Source organism: Lepidochelys olivacea (assembly GCF_965140295.1).
Source record: "Lepidochelys olivacea isolate rLepOli2 genome assembly, chromosome: 3".
Lineage (NCBI taxonomy): Eukaryota > Metazoa > Chordata > Testudines > Cheloniidae > Lepidochelys > Lepidochelys olivacea.
The window spans coordinates 117263652-117282186 of NC_140413.1; the positions used below are offsets into that span (position 1 = coordinate 117263652).

General features: G+C 43.9%; 1 long non-coding RNA gene across 1 annotated transcript in view; it reads left to right on the plus strand.

Annotated features, from left to right (window-relative positions):
• Positions 1 to 18535, plus strand: part of LOC311518912 — a 73034-nt gene that overhangs the window by 42657 nt on the left and 11842 nt on the right. Inside the window, exon 2 of the long non-coding RNA XR_014711138.1 lies at positions 3070 to 3224. This is a non-coding gene — a long non-coding RNA (uncharacterized lncRNA). The remainder of the gene's footprint in view (positions 1 to 3069; positions 3225 to 18535) is intronic.

An 18535-nucleotide genomic window follows, 5' to 3' on the forward strand; every position in this document is an offset into this window, starting at 1 on the left:
TTTTTAAACTAAGCCTCTTTCTCTTGATATGTTTTTGTCCAAAGCGCCTTGCTTCAGTAGCAAATATTAGCAACTGTTTCTGTTAAATTCTCTTGCTATACTACTGCAAATTGTATAGCTAATGTTCTGTGGTCGTTATTGTGAAATGCATGCAAATTCAGAGTACTAAACCATTTTTAATAGTCTGTTTCTCTTGTAAGTAGTAAAAATATCTGAGTGATGAGCAATAGCTACTTTCGTTAGCCAACAGCATCAGGAGAGGAGCGAAATCGTTCTGTTCAACTTTCCAAAAAGCTGTATTGCTTTTTTAGAAGAAGAAATGAGAAAATACAGAGGTGGTTAGGGAGTAGATATGGAAAGTAGAGAAAATAGGAAAAAAACACATGAAAACAAATCAACTTTCAGAAGATCATTTTATTTTAAATTATTCAGGAGAAATCTGTTACTAAACTATGTAAACAATTATGGTAAAATATTATTTAAGCTAGGTATTTATTTGCTAGCAAGTGTATCCAGCAAGATCACATTATGGAATAGCATGAAAGCCATGACAAAAGTATTCCCACTTCCTTTTCTCAGCCTTTCCCTTTTTACTGGCTGCTTTGCAGTTTGAGAAAGTGAATTTATTAAGATGACAGCCCCACAGAACAGAATTAGAGAGTTTCTATAGCCAACTACTTCAGTGAATGAACTCCTATAACCATTCATTATAGGCCTAATCCAGAGTCCATTGATGTCACTGGGAGTGTTTCCATTGACTTCAGTAGGTTTTTTTCAGGGCCCTTAACTCCTAAATCCACAACCTTTATGGCTTTTCCTCAATATGAAAACCATGTAGGCTGAAATTACATAGTGCTCCACTGATGTGTGTAGTCTGCAGGAAGAGGCCATTTTATGAGCAGCTCTAAGATTTATTTTTTTAGTGAAGTATTTGTACTTCCAACAATGTTGTTGATGTTCCATTTAAAATAAATGCAGTTGTCCAAGACATTTCTCCAGTCATATGGAGACCATGCTAAACTGCTAAATGAACTGTGAAATGCTCAAGGCAAATTAGAAGTTTATCAACATGTATGACCCCCCTTATAAGATAGCCATGACCAAAGTAATATGCCTTTAAAAACTAAAATTGCATCTTCGATGCACCTATTGTCTGTGGAGCAGAAGTGTAAGCTAAGGGAGTAGGCAGTGACATTCTACAGTAACTGAAGTTTCTGAGTGCTCTTCAGGGACATTCCCAATCTGGAGGTGACAGTCATGGATAACCAAGGGTGATGTCTGCATCCAAAAGGAGTAGTCTCCAGCTAAAGAGAAAAAAAACCAACCTGCTTGTGAATTTCCTTGCTGCTGTAATTTAACCCCTATGCCCTGAGGCAGAGAGAAAAAAAACTCCAGCTGCTTGCAGCTAAAAAACCTGCTTCCAAGCTGCCAAAAGGGAAAAAAAATTGTCCTTTTAAAATCCTACTGTGCTTTTGATTCAAAATGATCTCTGGTTCAAAATCCCACCATTCTGCCACCATGTCAGGGTTCCCTCCCCATTCTGAACTCTAGGGTACAGATGTGGGGACCTGCATGAAAGACCCCCTAAGCTTATTTCTACCAGCTTAGGGTAAAACTTCCCCAAGGCACACCCTCTTTGCCCTTGGAGGGTATGCTGCCACCACCAAGTGATTTAACAAAGAATCGGGGAAAGGACCACTTGGAGTTCCTATTCTTCCCCTCCCCTAACCCCCCCCCCCCAAAACCCCAAGCCCTTACACCACCTTTCCTGGGGAGGCTTGAGAATAATATCCTAACTAATTGGTTACAAAGTGATCCCAGACCCAAACCCCCTGGGTCTTAGGATCATAGAGAAATCAGTCAGGCTCTTAAAAGAAACACAACTTTACTAGAAAGAAAAAAGGTAAAAGAAGCACCTGTCTAAAATTAGAAGGGAAGCTAATCTCACTGGGCAATCAGATTTAAATCACAGAGGATTTCCCTCTGGGCAAAAACTTTAAAGTTACAAAAAGAAACCAGGAATACAGCTTCCTCTCAGCACCGAGAAAATCACAAGCCAAAACAAAAGTAAACCAACACATTTCCTTGCTAGTACTTACTAATTCTAATGGAGTTGGATTGCTTGCTTCCCTGATCTCTCTCTCTCCAGCAAGCACGCAGAACAGACAAAAACCTTTCTACCTGCCCCAGATTTGAAAATATCTTGTCCCTGTATTGGTCCTTCTGCTCAGGTGCCAGCCAGGTCACCTGAGCTTCTTAACCCTTTACAGGTAAAAGGATATTGTGCCTCTGGCCAGGAAGGATTTTATAGTACTGTATACAGGAAGGCTGTTGCCCTTCCCTTTATATTTATGACACTCCGTCTCTTTGCCCAGTGAATAAGAAACTAAGGCTAGCCAGTTATCAAGAATTCAGCTTCACAAAAATAAAATTGAGGTTTCAAAATTTGTTTTCCTTCCACAACAGAATAAAACCAAGGTCTCTAGAATTTCTTTGCAAACAATGAGAGACAGACCCTCTATAGAACAGCCAATAGCTCTGCTGTACCTGATTCAGGGCAGGTACTTTGACCTGAGTCTCCCACATCCCAGGCAAGTGCTCTAATTGGGCTATAGAGAAGGGTCTCTCTCTCTCTCTCTCTCTCTCTCTCTCTCTCTCAAATTTCATTCTGGACCTGAAGCCTTCCTGAATTGGTTTAGATAAAACTTTCATCATCTCCATGAAAAGTTTCAGTTTCAACAAATCAGCATTTTTGTACAAAGAAATGTCATCCAAATATTCCCTGACCAGCTCTTACCCTTGGCTACAGCTGCCACGTGGAAATCCAGGAGCAGCCAGCCATTTAGTAGGATCTTTAAACTGCAAAGCTTGTTAATAAAAAATAGCATCCATTTTGGGATATGTCCATCACCTTCCCTAGTTTCCTCATCCAGCCTGGATCTTTTCCCTCTTCTGATTGACTCAGGCAACTACTGCATATTCAGTCCTTGATCTCAGAAACTGAGCAGCTCAAGAAAGGAGATAAAGTGTTGAGTATCCTAGTAACTCAAACCTTCTTGTCTCTTCTAGTTGGTTCAACTACATCTTAATTAGGAGGATTAACAGGAGAGAGCCTTATGGTAGCCCATAAAAGAAATTCCTGATTGTGAATAAACAGTTTCCACAACCATCTCCTAGGACCATTCATTCTCTCTGGAGTCTGAGACTTGGTCTACACCTAAAATGTAAGTAAAACAAGCTTCATCACTCAGGGGTGTAAAAAATCCATAATCCTCAGCCATAGTTAAACCAACCCAAGCCTGGGTATAGACAATGCTAGGTCAAGGGAAGAATTCTTCTGACCTAACCACCACCTCTTGAGGGGGTAGATTTACTACAGTGATGGGAAAAACCCCTGACATTTCTGAAGCAAACATCTACACTACTGCACTGCTCTGCATAGCTGCAGCACCATAGCTGTGCTGCTGTAGTGTAGACATACCTTCAGGAAAGAGGACAATCTGTCCTCCCCTCTCAAACCTGAAACTCCTAAAACAATGGTTCTCAATCTTAGTATTGGCCACCACTTTCACATAGCAAGCCTCTGCGTGCGACCCTCCCCCCTTATACATTAAAAATGGAGGTTTTTAATTTAAATTTAACGGGGGCTGGGGCTGTAAACCCTGTGTCTGGTGGGCTGGAGTTGTCAGCTCAAGACCCCCTAGGTAATAACCTGGCAACCCTTGAAGGGTTGTGACCTCCCTGGTTTGAGAATCCCTGTTCTAAAACATTCTCATGGGACAGAGTAGCAGTCTGCTGTTTTTTAAAAAAAATTACTAGCATAGTTAAGTTGCTGTAAAAATTTAAAAACTGAAAACATATAGGATGTCATAGCATAAACCATTCGCAGGCAAGTCAACAAGATGCACACAGGTTTTTTAATATGTCATGTTGATATCTCTTTTCAGACAGGTTTTCATGACCCTGGTTTACTGTATTCGGTATACTGCATTATTTTTACTGAGCAGTCAAATTATGCTATTTCACACAGAGAAATATAGATGACTGTTTGTTATTAATCACATCTGCTATAGATTTAGAACCTGTCCAGTGCTGAACTGGAACAAGTAGACAGGACAACTTGGCCCAAACCACTTAGAAAGCTCAACACTTCCCAGCTTTCAAGAGCAATTATTAAATGCCCAATGGTATAAAATGATCACACAGTGCTACAGTCAATAGCATTAGATGACCTCAGTGCATGTGCTCTTTACTCATAGCCTTTATTAATCCTGCCTCATTTTAATTTCATGCCTCATCATTGCAACTCTAATCAAACTCAAACAGTCAAAATCTAAGGGAGATTTTAGTTTCATTGGTAAGGCTGCCAGTGAAAGATTCATTTTTAAATGGCCGTCCTTCATGCATCTGCCACACAGATGATGAAATATCCAAGGGAGCATGTGGGAAAGAATCTTATGCGCTTTTTCATATTAGCAACATTAAAGAGATTCAATAGCTGGTCTGCCCGCTTGCACAGTAAAACTGGGTTTATTTGTGACATTTATTACCTATTCAAGTGTTCTCTTACAGGTGATGAAGAAAGAGCTGCTTTTTGCATTTTTGTTCTTTTAATTACTTGCAGGTTGCCCAGATAATATGGTGATGAATGGCCATGAAATTACATAGAACAGTCTCTATCGGTCTAACCTATTCCAGGGACAGGACCAGGGCAGATGCAGGCACAGAATCAGGAAGCTATCACTGACTCCCTGGCAGCCCCCTTTTTCTGCTGCACGTGGTTGATCTCGGTCTCAGCACAGAATCTGGCCTATAGTTACTGTATTTTTTTAATCAAAGGTAGAACCAATACTAAGACAGATACAGATTCACAATGGTATTTAAGAGTTAGGCTCAAATTCACAAAAATATTTAGGCACCTAAGAGGCAGATTGGAATGAAGGGGTGGAATTTGAAGGCAAAATCCAGTGTCCCCAATCCTGTCATGGTCTATAGACACAGGAAAATCACCTTTGATTTGCAGGTAGGTGGACCAAGGACCAACCACCACTTAGGTGCCTGGGATAATAGGAAGTTTGCTTCATATTTTACCAGTGTGCTGGATTCTGCCCAGTTTATATGTGGATTGTATCCAGTTATATATTTTGCCTGTGGCCTGAGAACATGCTGTAACTAACTCTGCTTTGAAAGCCATCAGTTAACTGCTTGCTCAGTCTAACAGGAGCAGCAGTAAAGCAGTGTAGCTCAATCCAGAAGGCAGCCAGAGCTGCTGTCCATGACAATGGATGCTCTTTTTCTTTGTGGTAGAATTAATGGAATGCTTTAAAGGCTTTAGTACTGCTGCAAGGTGTTGCTGAATGGCTCATTTCAATATGAGAAGCTTATAGTCAGGAGAGCAGTTCATATTACATCCCTCTGTCCTGAACTTTAATTATATATTTGGAGTAAGTAATGATATCTAGTCCAGCAAATTTCAGACCAGCTAATTCAACTAAGAATTGGAATAAAACTTTACTAAAATAGTTCAAATGTGCCAGTGAAAAATGAATATCTGCACTAGATTTACTTCAGTCATTTGGCTTTTGCCAAAGAACTTTGAAAGTTCTTTTTTTTTTCTCAAGAGATGTGGGAAAGTTAATTGTTCATATATTCCTGCTAATAACCAGGCCCGCTGATAGAAATTCCAGGGCCAGGGCTGTCCCTAGGGAGCGTGGGGCCCGGAGCAGAAGTGATGAATCCGTCACTTCTGGGACCGGCTGCGCTGGCCAATCGCACCAGCCCGCGGGGCCCAGAGCTGTCTTGTGCACCTAGAAGCCCTGCAGCCTGCCCAGGCAATTTTAAAAGGGCCCGGGGCTCCTGGCCGCCATGGGCTCCCGGACCCTTTTAAATTGCCCAGGCCCCTGTGCAATTGTCACCCCACCCCATGTCAGTGCGCCTGCTAATAATGTTTGCTATTGTATTTATTACCTCAGAATGATCATAAATGAAAGGACATTAAGGATCTTCTCCAATAATTTGTCTCCACAGAATCCCCTTACTCAAATTTCAGCTTCCTTCCTTTTCTCTATGCCTGAAAAGATCTTCAGCAAGATTCTTTTAAATAGGAGCATAAAGTCAGGTTTCTGAAAATCAGTGAGATGAGTTTCAAAAGGGCAGAGAAGCCAGCACACTGAAGTCAGATGACCTTCATTACTTACTAGTTGAGATTTTTGATTTGTTTTTAAAGTCACTAGGTCAAATGGGCATCAAAATTATGCTACCAAATTTTAATAGGTGATCAGACCATTAGTCTTACCCCCTGCATAACACAGATCATAGAAATTCACTCTAACTTTGGCAATAAGCACAGAATAAAAACTTGTGGCTGATGTAATTTGGAATATGAGGACCAGTTTTTAAAATACTTTAAGAAAAGGCCAAATGTCACTTAGTGTTAGTATTTTAATAAACCACTGAAGTTTATAAAGCTGCTACTGAATTGAAGTTAAATCAGTGTTGGGAATCTTCACCTCTGCATAATTAACTCTTTAGCAAACAGAGTAGCCCTGAGTGACAGTATCCTCAGAGAAAAGACTAGATAAAGCATGAAAAGGAGTCCCCTCTGTCTAAAAGATAGTGATGTTATAAAAATATTGAAATTTGGAATAAATTAATTTTAGTACCAACTGCTGACCATCAAAGTTAATTTGGCAGTCTTACAAGCTGAGTGCAAATTTATAAATGTGCCCAAATTTTAGCCTCCATTTGACAGTACATCCATACTTAGGAAAGCAATGAACCACATGTTTAACTTAAGGCTTGTGCTTATGTCCCATTTGATTTCAGTGGAATGCAAGCATGTGCTTCCATGCTTTGCTGAATTGGGGCTTCTGAGAACATTTGTGAATGCAGGAGGGAAGGGGGCAAAATTTAGGCTAATAGGTACAGTGTCTGATTAGGATAGATTCCAAATTTTAATACCACTGGGTTCATGTTCCACTTCGTGAGACTATGCAAAAAAGAGCAGAGAAAACCACAACAGAAGTAATATATTTTAAATAGCCTAAATTTAGAAGTAAAGAAGTGTGGGAGGGTAGGGGCATGGTAAGAGCTCTTTTCCTTCATTTTCATCACTCCCATAACTGCATTGGTCATTGGGACACCATCATTGATGAGCAATCAACCAATTGTCTCCACCCCTGATTGTGTCAGTGCTTGAGTCTCCACGAAGTCCATTCCTGTCAACTCTTATGTTGTCAATCCATCTCTTCTTTTCCCCTGTACTGTCCCTTGAAGGATGATCTTGGATAGGCCAGATCTTGTTACATGGCCGTACCACTTCAGCTTGCGCTTCTTCACGGTCGTCAGGAGGTCTTCATATGACCCAGTGCATTGGGTGATGTAGTGGACCTCTTCATTAGTGACATGATCAAAGTAGAAGATGCCCCGGATTTTACAGAAGTATCTCATCTCTTCTATCTGTATTTTCTGTTCAAGTTCTGCCATAATGGTCCATGTCTTGCATGCATACAGAAAAATTGAGATGACCAATGTGTGCAGCAGTTTCAGTTTGGATTCCAGGGAAATGTTCTTATTCCTCCAAATTGGCTTTAGTTTTGCCACTGCTGCTGTTTGCGCAGTTCTTGCTAGAGTTTCTGCCTTTGATCCTTCATCAGTGGTGATTGCCCCCAAATACTTGAGCTGTTTCAGTGTCTCCAGCTCTTGTCCACTGACATATGTGAGCTGATCCCGTCACATTTATCATCACCTTGGTTTTCTCTGCATTGATTTCCATGCCGTATTTTGCAAACATTTCATCCAATCATTTCACAAGGTTGGCAAGTTCATCTTCACTGCCTGCCAGGCAGTCAATGTTCTCAGCAAAACAGATTTGAGATTGTTCACCCCCTGCCCCCCCCCCACTCCCCCAAATTCTGACTGTGCATATGTCCTCTTCTAGGGCAGGGATTGGCAACCTTTGGCTGTAGCCCACCAGGGTAAGCCCACTGGCGGGCCGGGCCAGTTAGCCGAACCTGCAGACGCGGCAGGTAAACAGATCGCAGCTCCCACTGGCCACGGTTCACTGCTCCAGGCCAATGGGGGCTGCGGGAAGTGGCAGCCAGCACATCCCTTGGCCTAGATGCAAATTTTTAACGAGGGTAATTAAACACTGGAAATTTACCAAGGGTTGTGGTGGGTTCTCCATCACTGGAAATTTTTATATCCAGATGGACTTTTTTCTAAAAGATATGCTGTCGTTCAACCAGGAATTAACTCAGGAAAGTCCAATGGCCTGTGTTATGTTGGATGTCAGACTAGATTATCACAGTGGTCCCCGTTGGCTTTATAGTGTATACATCTATGGTTATACAATTGAATGCTGACCTGGAGAATTGGATTCTATTCCTGCCTTTGGCACATTGAACCAAACTTTTCACAGGTGGTCACTAACTGTGTGTTCTTCAGTTTCTAGGTGCCCAAATTGAGACCCTGGGGTCTGATTTTCAGAAGTGATGAACGCTCCCAGGTGCAGCTGAAGTCAGCAGGAGTTCTGCTTTGAACAGATATAATGCCAACTGCAGTGAAAAAAGTCAGGCCATAGTTATCTCAAATTGGGCACCCAATAGCTAATTAAACAATTCTTTCCAAAGAAGATGGTGGCTTAAAAATATTTGACTTCAGATAAGAAGCAAGTCACCCAATAGCCAATTTTTATGGCTGATTACGCCAATTGCACTTGTGTAAGTTTGCTAATTTGGATTGTGTGATCAAGAGGCAAATTGTGCAACCTTGTTTAACAGGCAAGAGTTCCTAATAGCAAGAGATTACACTTTTGGACATTGGATGAGCCATACAAGTATGAGTCACAGGCCCTGAATATGGAAAGAATGTACAAAGTTAGTGCATACACTAAAGACACCCAACTCAGTGGTCCCAAAAAGCCACATGTTAAGTTGTAAGGTTTAAAAATAATTGCAGAAGAATTGGTGGCATGTAAGAATACAATCAGTTTTCTTAGCACTTGGAAACAAATGTCATTAAATAGAAAAATTCTGGTAAAATTCTTATTCCAGATTACAGGGTTCATATGTAGGTCAAAAGAAAGTAACATCTGCTATAGAAAAAGGGAGATATGCAGCTGTGGTGGGAAAACCTTAACTCAAGGCTGGCTACAGAAGAGGATGATTCTGATTTAAAGGAAGCTGTACACATCAACATAATGGAAGGAGAAGCTTATTTCCTGTCAGAAGAACTGAAAATAGAACTGTAAAAGCAAGAAATCTTTCAATGCATATCAGCAGTATTATCCAGAAGATGAACAATGAAGAATACATTGGAAGACCAAGTAAAGAAGCTGGAAGACATTGTCAAAACAAAATCAAGACTTCAAGCAGTTGTAGGCATGATTGAAAAGAATTCAAGAAGGCAGAAAAACAAATGGATGAATTTACCAGAAAGGATAAAGTACTAATATAGACAAAATGTCAGAATACAAATGTAGGCCTGATGACAGAGAAAGATCAAGGAAAAAATTGAGCTGTTTTTAAATGACTGCTGGTTATGCATTAGCAGTTCAAAAAAAAAAAATGTAGAGTCAGGATGACAAATCCAATTTGCTTTCCATTCCAGGTGATTTAGAGACACCAGAGAGGAAAAACAAACAAGTTCATAATGAACCAAAAAAGCCCAACCAACCAAACACCCTCCTTTCTCCCCCCCCCCCCCAACAAAAAAAAAGATGAAGAGAAACCATCAATGATAAAATGATTCCAAATCACAGCAGTCTGCTAGACACCTTTGGGGAAGCAGCTCACCTAGAGGAAGGAGACACAGGGCAAGTCATCTGCTATGCCTCATCTGTAAAATGGGGATAATACTTCCTTTCTCCCACTATTTGTAACTTGGATTTAGAATGTAAGTTCTCTGCTGTTGGAAATTAAAACCCCTCCCCTACAACAGATTATGGATTAAAGCAAGCACACATGGCTGCAGCATCCTTTTCAAAGAGAAGATGCATAGTATGGGATGATAGCCTTCAAAATAACTGCTTAGAAGCAAAATGGTCAATACAGTATTGATCACTGGAAAACATAAACTCATGGGGCACATCCACTTTTCATTTAACACTTTACGTGTCTGTCTGTAAATTCACAGTAATTAATGTATGGGTGTAAATTTTAAAAATATTGACACTTTTACTAGCTCATTCAGGTAAGGAGAGATCCCTGTAGGCTACGGAGTGGAAAACATAATGTTCATATTAAAGAAAAGACTGCAGAGCTACTGCAGAATAATTCATACTTAGCAAATATAATTTTAAATTGTAAGAGTTACAGGCTAAGAATTAGTTCCAGAAAATCAAATGGTGGGGGAGAATGGGGCTTAGTTTAACCTAGAGAATCTTAGTTTAATTAAGATAGGCCGAAACTGCTTGAGGAATAGAAAGTTGTACCTTGCTTATAAGCAGGAATTTTGTTGGAGAAATTCATGTCACACTGCTGCTAGTAAGATGAAGATTATACACTCATTATCTGAACACTTTTGAGGAAACATCACCACAGAGACTCAGTGTTTGAGATCTGGAGGAACTAATGAATAGCTGCAAAATTACCTCAGCCAGATGGATAATTGAACCTGCAGTGCAAGTGGAATATTTGCAAACTACAAACAAGTAACACTGAATAATGCAGTAGTAGTCAGTCATACCTTGTGCTAACATCTGAGGACTGCACAGTGTTTGACAAAAGGTGGATGAATGTCGTCATCCCCATTTTACAGATGGGGATATCTTGGCCCAGAGAAGTTTGCTCAGGTGACCTAGTGAGTCAATGGCAGACATACCTCAACTTTCTAAGGCCCAAATATGTGACACAATGTGTGGCAGAGTCCCAAGATAAGGGACACAGTTATTCATGCAGGAAATCTCCATTTCTTTGTTCTTTCTGATCTACAGTTTTCAACAATAAAAGAGAGAGGACACCAAACGTGTGTGGGTTTGTACATAGGGAGCTTTGTGACTAAAATGCATTACATTCCCTGAAATGGTTGGAGAGGTATAGTGGCAGAGAACTCTAAGGGTATGTCTACACTACGGAATAAGGTCGAATTTATAGAAGTCGGTTTTTTAGAAATCGGTTTTATATATTCGAGTGTGTGTGTCCCCACAGAAAATGCTTTAAGTGCATTAACTCGGCGGAGCGCTTCCACAGTATGGAGGCTAGAGTCGACTTCCGGAGCGTTGCACTGTGGGTAGCTATCCCACAGTTCCCGCAGTCTCCGCTGCCCATTGGAATTCTGGGTTGAGATCCCAATGCCTGATGGGGCTAAAACATTGTCGTGGGTGGTTCTGGGTACATATCGTCAGGCCCCCGTTCCCTCCCTCCCCTCCGTGAAAGCAAGGGCAGACAATCGTTTCGCGCCTTTTTTCCTGAGTTACCTGTGCAGATGCCATACCACTGCAAGCATGGAGCCCGCTAAGGTAACCGTCACCCTATGTCTCCTGGGTGCTGGCAGACGCGGTACGGCTTTGCTGCACAGTAGCAGCAACCCATTGCCTTCTGGCAGCAGACGGTGCAATACGACTGGTAGTCGTCCTCGTCGTGTCCGAGGTGCTCCTGGCCACGTCGGCTGGGAGCGCCTGGGCAGACATGGGCGCAGGGACTAAATTTGGAGTGACCTGACCAGGTCATTCTCTTTAGTCCTGCAGTCAGTCCTATTGAACCGTCTTATGGTGAGCGGGCAGGCGATACGGACTGCTAGCAGTCGTACTGTACCATCTTCTGCCAGGCAGGCAAGAGATGAGGATTGCTAGCAGTCGTATTGTACCATCTTCTGCCAGGCAGGCAAGAGATGAAGATGGCTAGCAGTCGTACTGTACCATCTTCTGCCGAGCAGCCATGAGATGTGGATGGCATGCAGTCCTTCTGCACCGACTGCTGCCAGCCAAAGATGTAAAAGATAGATGGAGTGGGTCAGAACAAGAAATAGACCAGATTTGTTTTGCACTCATTTGCCTCCTCCCCTGTCTAGGGGACTCATTCCTCTAGATCACACTGCAGTCACTCACAGAGAAGGTGCAGCGAGGTAAATCTAGCCATGTATCAATCAGAGGCCAGGCTAACCTCCTTGTTCCAATAAGAACGATAACTTAGGTGCACCATTTCTTATTGGAACCCTCCGTGCAGTCCTGCCTGAAATACTCCTTGATGTACAGGCACCCCCTTTGTTGATTTTAGCTCCCTGAAGCCAACCCTGTAAGCCGTGTCGTCAGTCGCCCCTCCCTCCGTCAGAGCAACGGCAGACAATCGTTCGCGCCTTTTTTCTGTGCGGACGCCATACCAAGGCAAGCATGGAGGCCGCTCAGCTCACTTTGGCAATTAGGAGCACATTAAACACCACACGCATTATCCAGCAGTATATGCAGCACCAGAACCTGGCAAAGTGATACCGGGCGAGGAGGCGACGTCAGCGCGGTCACGTGAGTGATCAGGACATGGACACAGATTTCTCTGAAAGCATGGGCCCTGCCAATGCATGCATCATGGTGCTAATGGGGCAGGTTCATGCTGTGGAACACCGATTCTGGGCTCGGGAAACAAGCACAGACTGGTGGGCTCGCATAGTGTTGCAGGTCTGGGACGATTCCCAGTGGCTGCGAAACGTTCGCATGCGTAAGGGCACTTTCATGGAACTTTGTGACTTGCTTTCCCCTGCCCTGAAGCGCATGAATACCAAGATGAGAGCAGCCCTCACAGTTGAGAAGCGAGTGGCGATAGCCCTGTGGAAGCTTGCAACGCCAGACAGCTACCGGTCAGTTGGGAATCAATTTGGAGTGGGCAAATCTACTGTGGGGGCTGCTGTGATGCAAGTAGCCCACGCAATCAAAGATCTGCTGATATCAAGGGTAGTGACCCTGGGAAATGTGCAGGTCATAGTGGATGGCTTTGCTGCAATGGGATTCCCTAACTGTGGTGGGGCTATAGACGGAACCCGTATCCCTATCTTGGCACCGGAGCACCAAGCCGCCGAGTACATAAACCGCAAGGGGTACTTTTCGATAGTGCTGCAAGCTCTGGTGGATCACAAGGGATGTTTCACCAACATCAACGTGGGATGGCCGGGAAAGGTGCATGATGCTCGCATCTTCAGGAACTCTGGTCTGTTTCAAAAGCTGCAGGAAGGGACTTTATTCCCAGACCAGAAAATAACTGTTGGGGATGTTGAAATGCCTATATGTATCCTTGGGGACCCAGCCTACCCCTTAATGCCATGGCTCATGAAGCCGTACACAGGCAGCCTGGACAGTAGTCAGGAGCTGTTCAACTACAGGCTGAGCAAGTGCAGAATGTGCATTTGGACGTTTAAAGGCGTGCTGGCGCAGTTTACTGACTCGCTTAGACCTCAGCGAAACCAATATTCCCACTGTTATTACTGCTTGCTGTGTGCTCCACAATATCTGTGAGAGTAAGGGGGAGACGTTTATGGCGGGGTGGGAGGTTGAGGCAAATCGCCTGGCTGCTGGTTACGCGCAGCCAGACACCAGGGCGGTTAGAAGAGCACAGGAGGGCACGGTACGCATCAGAGAAGCTTTGAAAACCAGTTTCATGACTGGCCAGGCTACGGTGTGAAAGTTCTGTTTGTTTCTCCTTGATGAAACCCCCCACCCCTTGGTTCACTCTACTTCCCTGTAAGCTAACCACCCGCCCCTCCTCCCTTCAATCACAGCTTGCAGAGGCAATAAAGTCATTGTTGCTTCACATTCATGCATTCTTTATTCATTCATCACACAAATAGGGAGATGACTACCAAGGTAGCCCAGGAGGGGTGGTGGAGGAGGGAAGGAAAATGCCACACAGCACTTTAAGCACAGCACTTTAAAAGTTTACAACTTTAAAATTTATTGAATGACAGCCTTCTTTTTTTTGGGGCAATCCTCTGTGGTGGAGTGGCTGGTTGGCCGGAGGGCCCCCCCCCCCCCGCGTTCTTGGGTGTCTGGGTGTGGAGGCTATGGAACTTGGGGAGGAGGGCGGTTGGTTACAGAGGGGCAGCAGTGGCAGTCTGTGCTCCAGCTGCCTTTGCTGCAGCTCAACCATACACTGGAGCATACTGGTTTGGTCCTGCAGCAGCCTCAGCATTGAATCCTGCCTCCTCTCATCACGCTGCCACCACATTTGAGCTTCAGCCCTCTCTTCAGCCCGCCACTTACTCTCTTCAGCCCGCCACCTCTCCTGCCGGTCATTTTGTGCTTTTCTGCACTCTGACATTATTTGCCTCCACGCATTCGTCTGTGCTCTGTCAGTGTGGGAGGACAGCATGAGCTCGGAGAACATTTCATCGCGAGTGCGTTTTTTTTTCTTTCTAAGCTTCACTAGCCTCTGGGAAGGAGAAGATCCTGTGATCATTGAAACACATGCAGCTGGTGGAGAAAAAAAAAAGGGACAGCGGTATTTAAAAAGACACATTTTATAAAATAGTGGCTACACTCTTTCAGGGTAAACCTTGCTGTTAACATTACATACATAGCACATGTGCTTTCGTTACAAGGTCGCATTTTGCCTCCTCCCACCGCGTGACTACCCCCTCAACCTTCCCCCCTCCCTGTGGCTAACAGTGGGGAACATTTCTGTTTAGCCACGGGCAAACAGCCCAGCAGGAACGGGCACCTCTGAGTGTCCCCTGAAGAAAAGCACTCTATTTCAACCAGGTGACCATGAATTATATCTCACTCTCCTGAGGATAACACAGAGAGATAAAGAACGGATGTTGTTTGAATGCCAGCAAACATACACTGCAATGCTTTGTTCTACAATGATTCCCGAGTACGTGTTACTGGCCTGGAGTGGTAAAGTGTCCTACCATGAAGGACGCAATAAGGCTGCCCTCCCCAGAAACCTTTTGCAAAGGCTTTAGGACTACATCTAGGAGAACCGCAAATGCCAGGGCAAAGTAATCCTTTCATATGCTTGCTTTTAAACCATGTATAGTATTTTAAAAGGTACACTCACCAGAGGTCCCTTCTCCGCCTGCTGGGTCCAGGAGGCAGCCTTGGGTGGGTTCGGGGGGTACTGGCTCCAGGTCTAGGGTGAGAAACAGTTCCTGGCTGTCGGGAAAACCGGTTTCTCCGCTTGCTTGCTGTGAGCTATCTACAACCTCCTCCTCCTCCTCATCTTCTTCGTCCCCAAAACCTGCTTCCGTATTGCCTCCATCTCCATTGAAGGAGTCAAACAACACGGCTGGGGTAGTGGTGGCTGAACCCCCTAAAATGGCATTGAGCTCATCATAGAAGCGGCATGTTTGGGGCTCTGACCCAGAGCGGCTGTTCGCCTCTCTGGTTTTCTGGTAGGCTTGCCTCAACTCCTTCAGTTTCATGCGGCACTGCTTCGGGTCCCTGTTATGGCCTCTGTCCTTCATGCCCTGGGAGATTTTCACAAAGGTTTTGGCATTTCGAAAACTGGAACGGAGTTCTGATAGCACGGATTCCTCTCCCCAAACAGCGATCAGATCCCGTACCTCCCGTTCGGTCCATGCTGGAGCTCTTTTGCGATTCTGGGACTCCATCATGGTCACCTGTGCTGATGAGCTCTGCATGGTCACCTGCAGCTTGCCACGCTGGCCCAACAGGAAATGAGATTCAAAAGTTCGCGGTTCTTTTCCTGTCTACCTGGCCAGTGCATCTGAGTTGAGAGTGCTGTCCAGAGCGGTCATAATGGAGCACTCTGGGATAGCTCCCGGAGGCCAATACCATCGAATTGTGTCCACAGTACCCCAAATTCGAGCCAGCAACGTCGATTTAAGCACTAATCCACTTGTCAGGGGTGGAGTAAGGAAATTGATTTTAAGAGCCCTTTAAGTCGAAATAAAGGGCTTCATTGTGTGGACGGGTGCAGGTTTACATCAATTTAACGCTGCTAAATTCGACCTAACATCCTAGTGTAGACCAGGGCTAACTCCTAGTCCCTTGCACTAACCATAAAACAGACTCCCATTTCTTATTTCACAGGGATCAGTCACTGGCTTACTCTAACCCATATCAGTTGTGTATAATACTATTCAAAGAAAGATTTCTAAGTCTGATGGCAATATTAAGCTAGGAAGCACGGGAAGTTATAACCAATAATGCAGTCAGTACAGAACTGTTTAGATAAGTGAAAATATCTGTACATTACTCATCTGAAAGCAACTGTAGATTCTAATACTGGGAATTACATACAGATCAAACAGGAACTGTATTAGAGAACAAAGATAGAAGAAACAGCTGGTATGATAATGGAAAGGTGATGTGGTAAATTGATCAGGATTGTGATTGGGGCTTTATCATAGAGAGACATTCCACTTAAACTATAATTCTTGCCTTGGAAATATGCTTTGATAGTCCGTCTTTCATCAATCAGGTAACTCTGACAGGTGTATGAAAGACACAGTGATGTTCACTGTCTTTTCTTGTTTGAACAGCTGCCCAAATTGTCAAATCTACAGAATGTAGCTCCTTCAAATAACTGCATTTGTGCATGATATTTCTCTAGATCCTACATCTTACTGCTAAATCCTGTCAAGTATCAGAGGGGTAGCAGTGTTAGTCTGGATCTGTAAAACAGCAGAGTCCCGTGGCACCTTGTAGACTAACAGACATATCGGAGCATAAGCTTTCGTGGGTGAATACCCACTTTGTCGGATTCATCTTTTACATCAGTATAAATCTGAGAACTAAATTTACTTCAGAGGAGTTAATCTAGATTTACAATGATGTAATTGAAAGCAGAATATTGCTCCCCTGTGTTTGACAGAGATCAACAAAGTGTAGAATAGGGCTACAAAATGTATAGCAATCATTTTTCCAGTATGTGTACAAACAATTGTATAATTATACCACAGAAAAATATGCATTTTCAATGTCCTGAGAATAAATATGCAGTGCCATTAACACAATCTTCGTTGTCTTGCTTTTGTATCAATACCATAAAGGGGTGCACATGGGACTAGGGAGGGGTAGTACCTCTGTTGGAGGAACACATCATGCTGCTTTGGGAGTAGTTCATCCGCTTTGATCCCCACCTACACCCAGCTCTCACCTGTGGCTCTAAGTAGCTGTTTGCATGCGACAGTGGCCACACCCCAGGAAACTGCTTCAAGTGGGCCAAACCAGGTGAGGGTAGCCGTTGGGTCTTCCCTTGGCAAGGTTAGAGAGGCAGTTTCCCTAGCATGCGAAGACCAGTTCTGGTGGACTGGGCGGAGGAAATCAATTTATGATTCAATGGCGATGAAGGCAGTTCAGCAATGTGCTGTGGGGCACAGAGCACAACAAGGCACAGAAGATGTCCTGGTCAGCCTCTTCAGCTAAGGAGGTCCCCAGCTGTAATGATTCTTTGTGCCGCTGGAATCTGGCTTCCACAGCCAAGAGTGGGACTGCCCCGGAGCAACGGCTTTCTCACTTAAAAATTTCTTGCACAGGTTTTCTTGTAACTCTCATCCCATTAACATCTTATCAAATTTCATCCTCATATCATTAATTCAAGTCCTGTGACAATTTGGGGCATGGAAAAAGCAACAGGTGGAGATGACCATTGGCAGTCATAGCCATGATCCTGTGCGTAGGTGGCTTTGGGACTAATGGCCATTCAGCTCCATCCCAGGGGCAGCAGAGAAGTTTGGCAGCATCCTAGGCCCTTTTCAGGATAGCACTGCTCACACTTTTTAGGGATGGGGCTAGAAAAGGTGCCCTAAATATTGCCTGCCCCATAACATCTGGCCAGACTACCATGGCTGGCAGGCCAGACTACAGTGGTTGAAAAACAAAAGATTCACCCTAGGAGCATGGAATGTCTGCTCCCTTATGGACACAGGTGGTGCACAAAGGCCTGAGAGAAGAACAGCTCTTGTCTCCAGAGAACTTGCCTGCTACAATATTGATATTGCAGCACTGAGACTAGAGTGGCCAGAGAAGGTTCCATCAGTGAGTTAGGCAGTGATTACACCTTCTTTTGAAAAGGAAAAGCAGAGGATGAAGACAGGATCCATGGAGTTGGATTTGCCATAAGAACGTCACTCCTGAAACAACTTCCTGATCTCCCTGTTGGTCTGAATGAACGGCTCATGAAACTTCGATTTCCCCTGGATCCTCTATGGCATGTCACTATCATCAGTGCCTATGCACCTACACTGACCAGCACAGAGGAAAGCAAGGAGCAGTTCTACTCTGACCTGGAATCCATCAGATCAACTCCTGCATATGACAAACTCATCCTGCTGGGAGACATAATGCTAGAGTTGGTAGAGACAGCAGTGGCTGGAGAGGTGTGATAGGATGACATGGAGTGGGAAAGATGAATAGCAACAGACTCTTCCTCTTGGGTAAATGTGCAGAACACAGTCGGCTCATCACTAATACCATCTTTAGGCAAAATGATAAATATAAAACAATATGGATGCACCCACAGGCCAAACAATGGCACCTGAGTGACTATGTTGTCACCCACCAGTGAGACATCCACAGTTTCAGAATTACCAGAGCCATGCATGGTGCAGAATCCTGGACAGACCACAGATTGGTAAGAGCAGT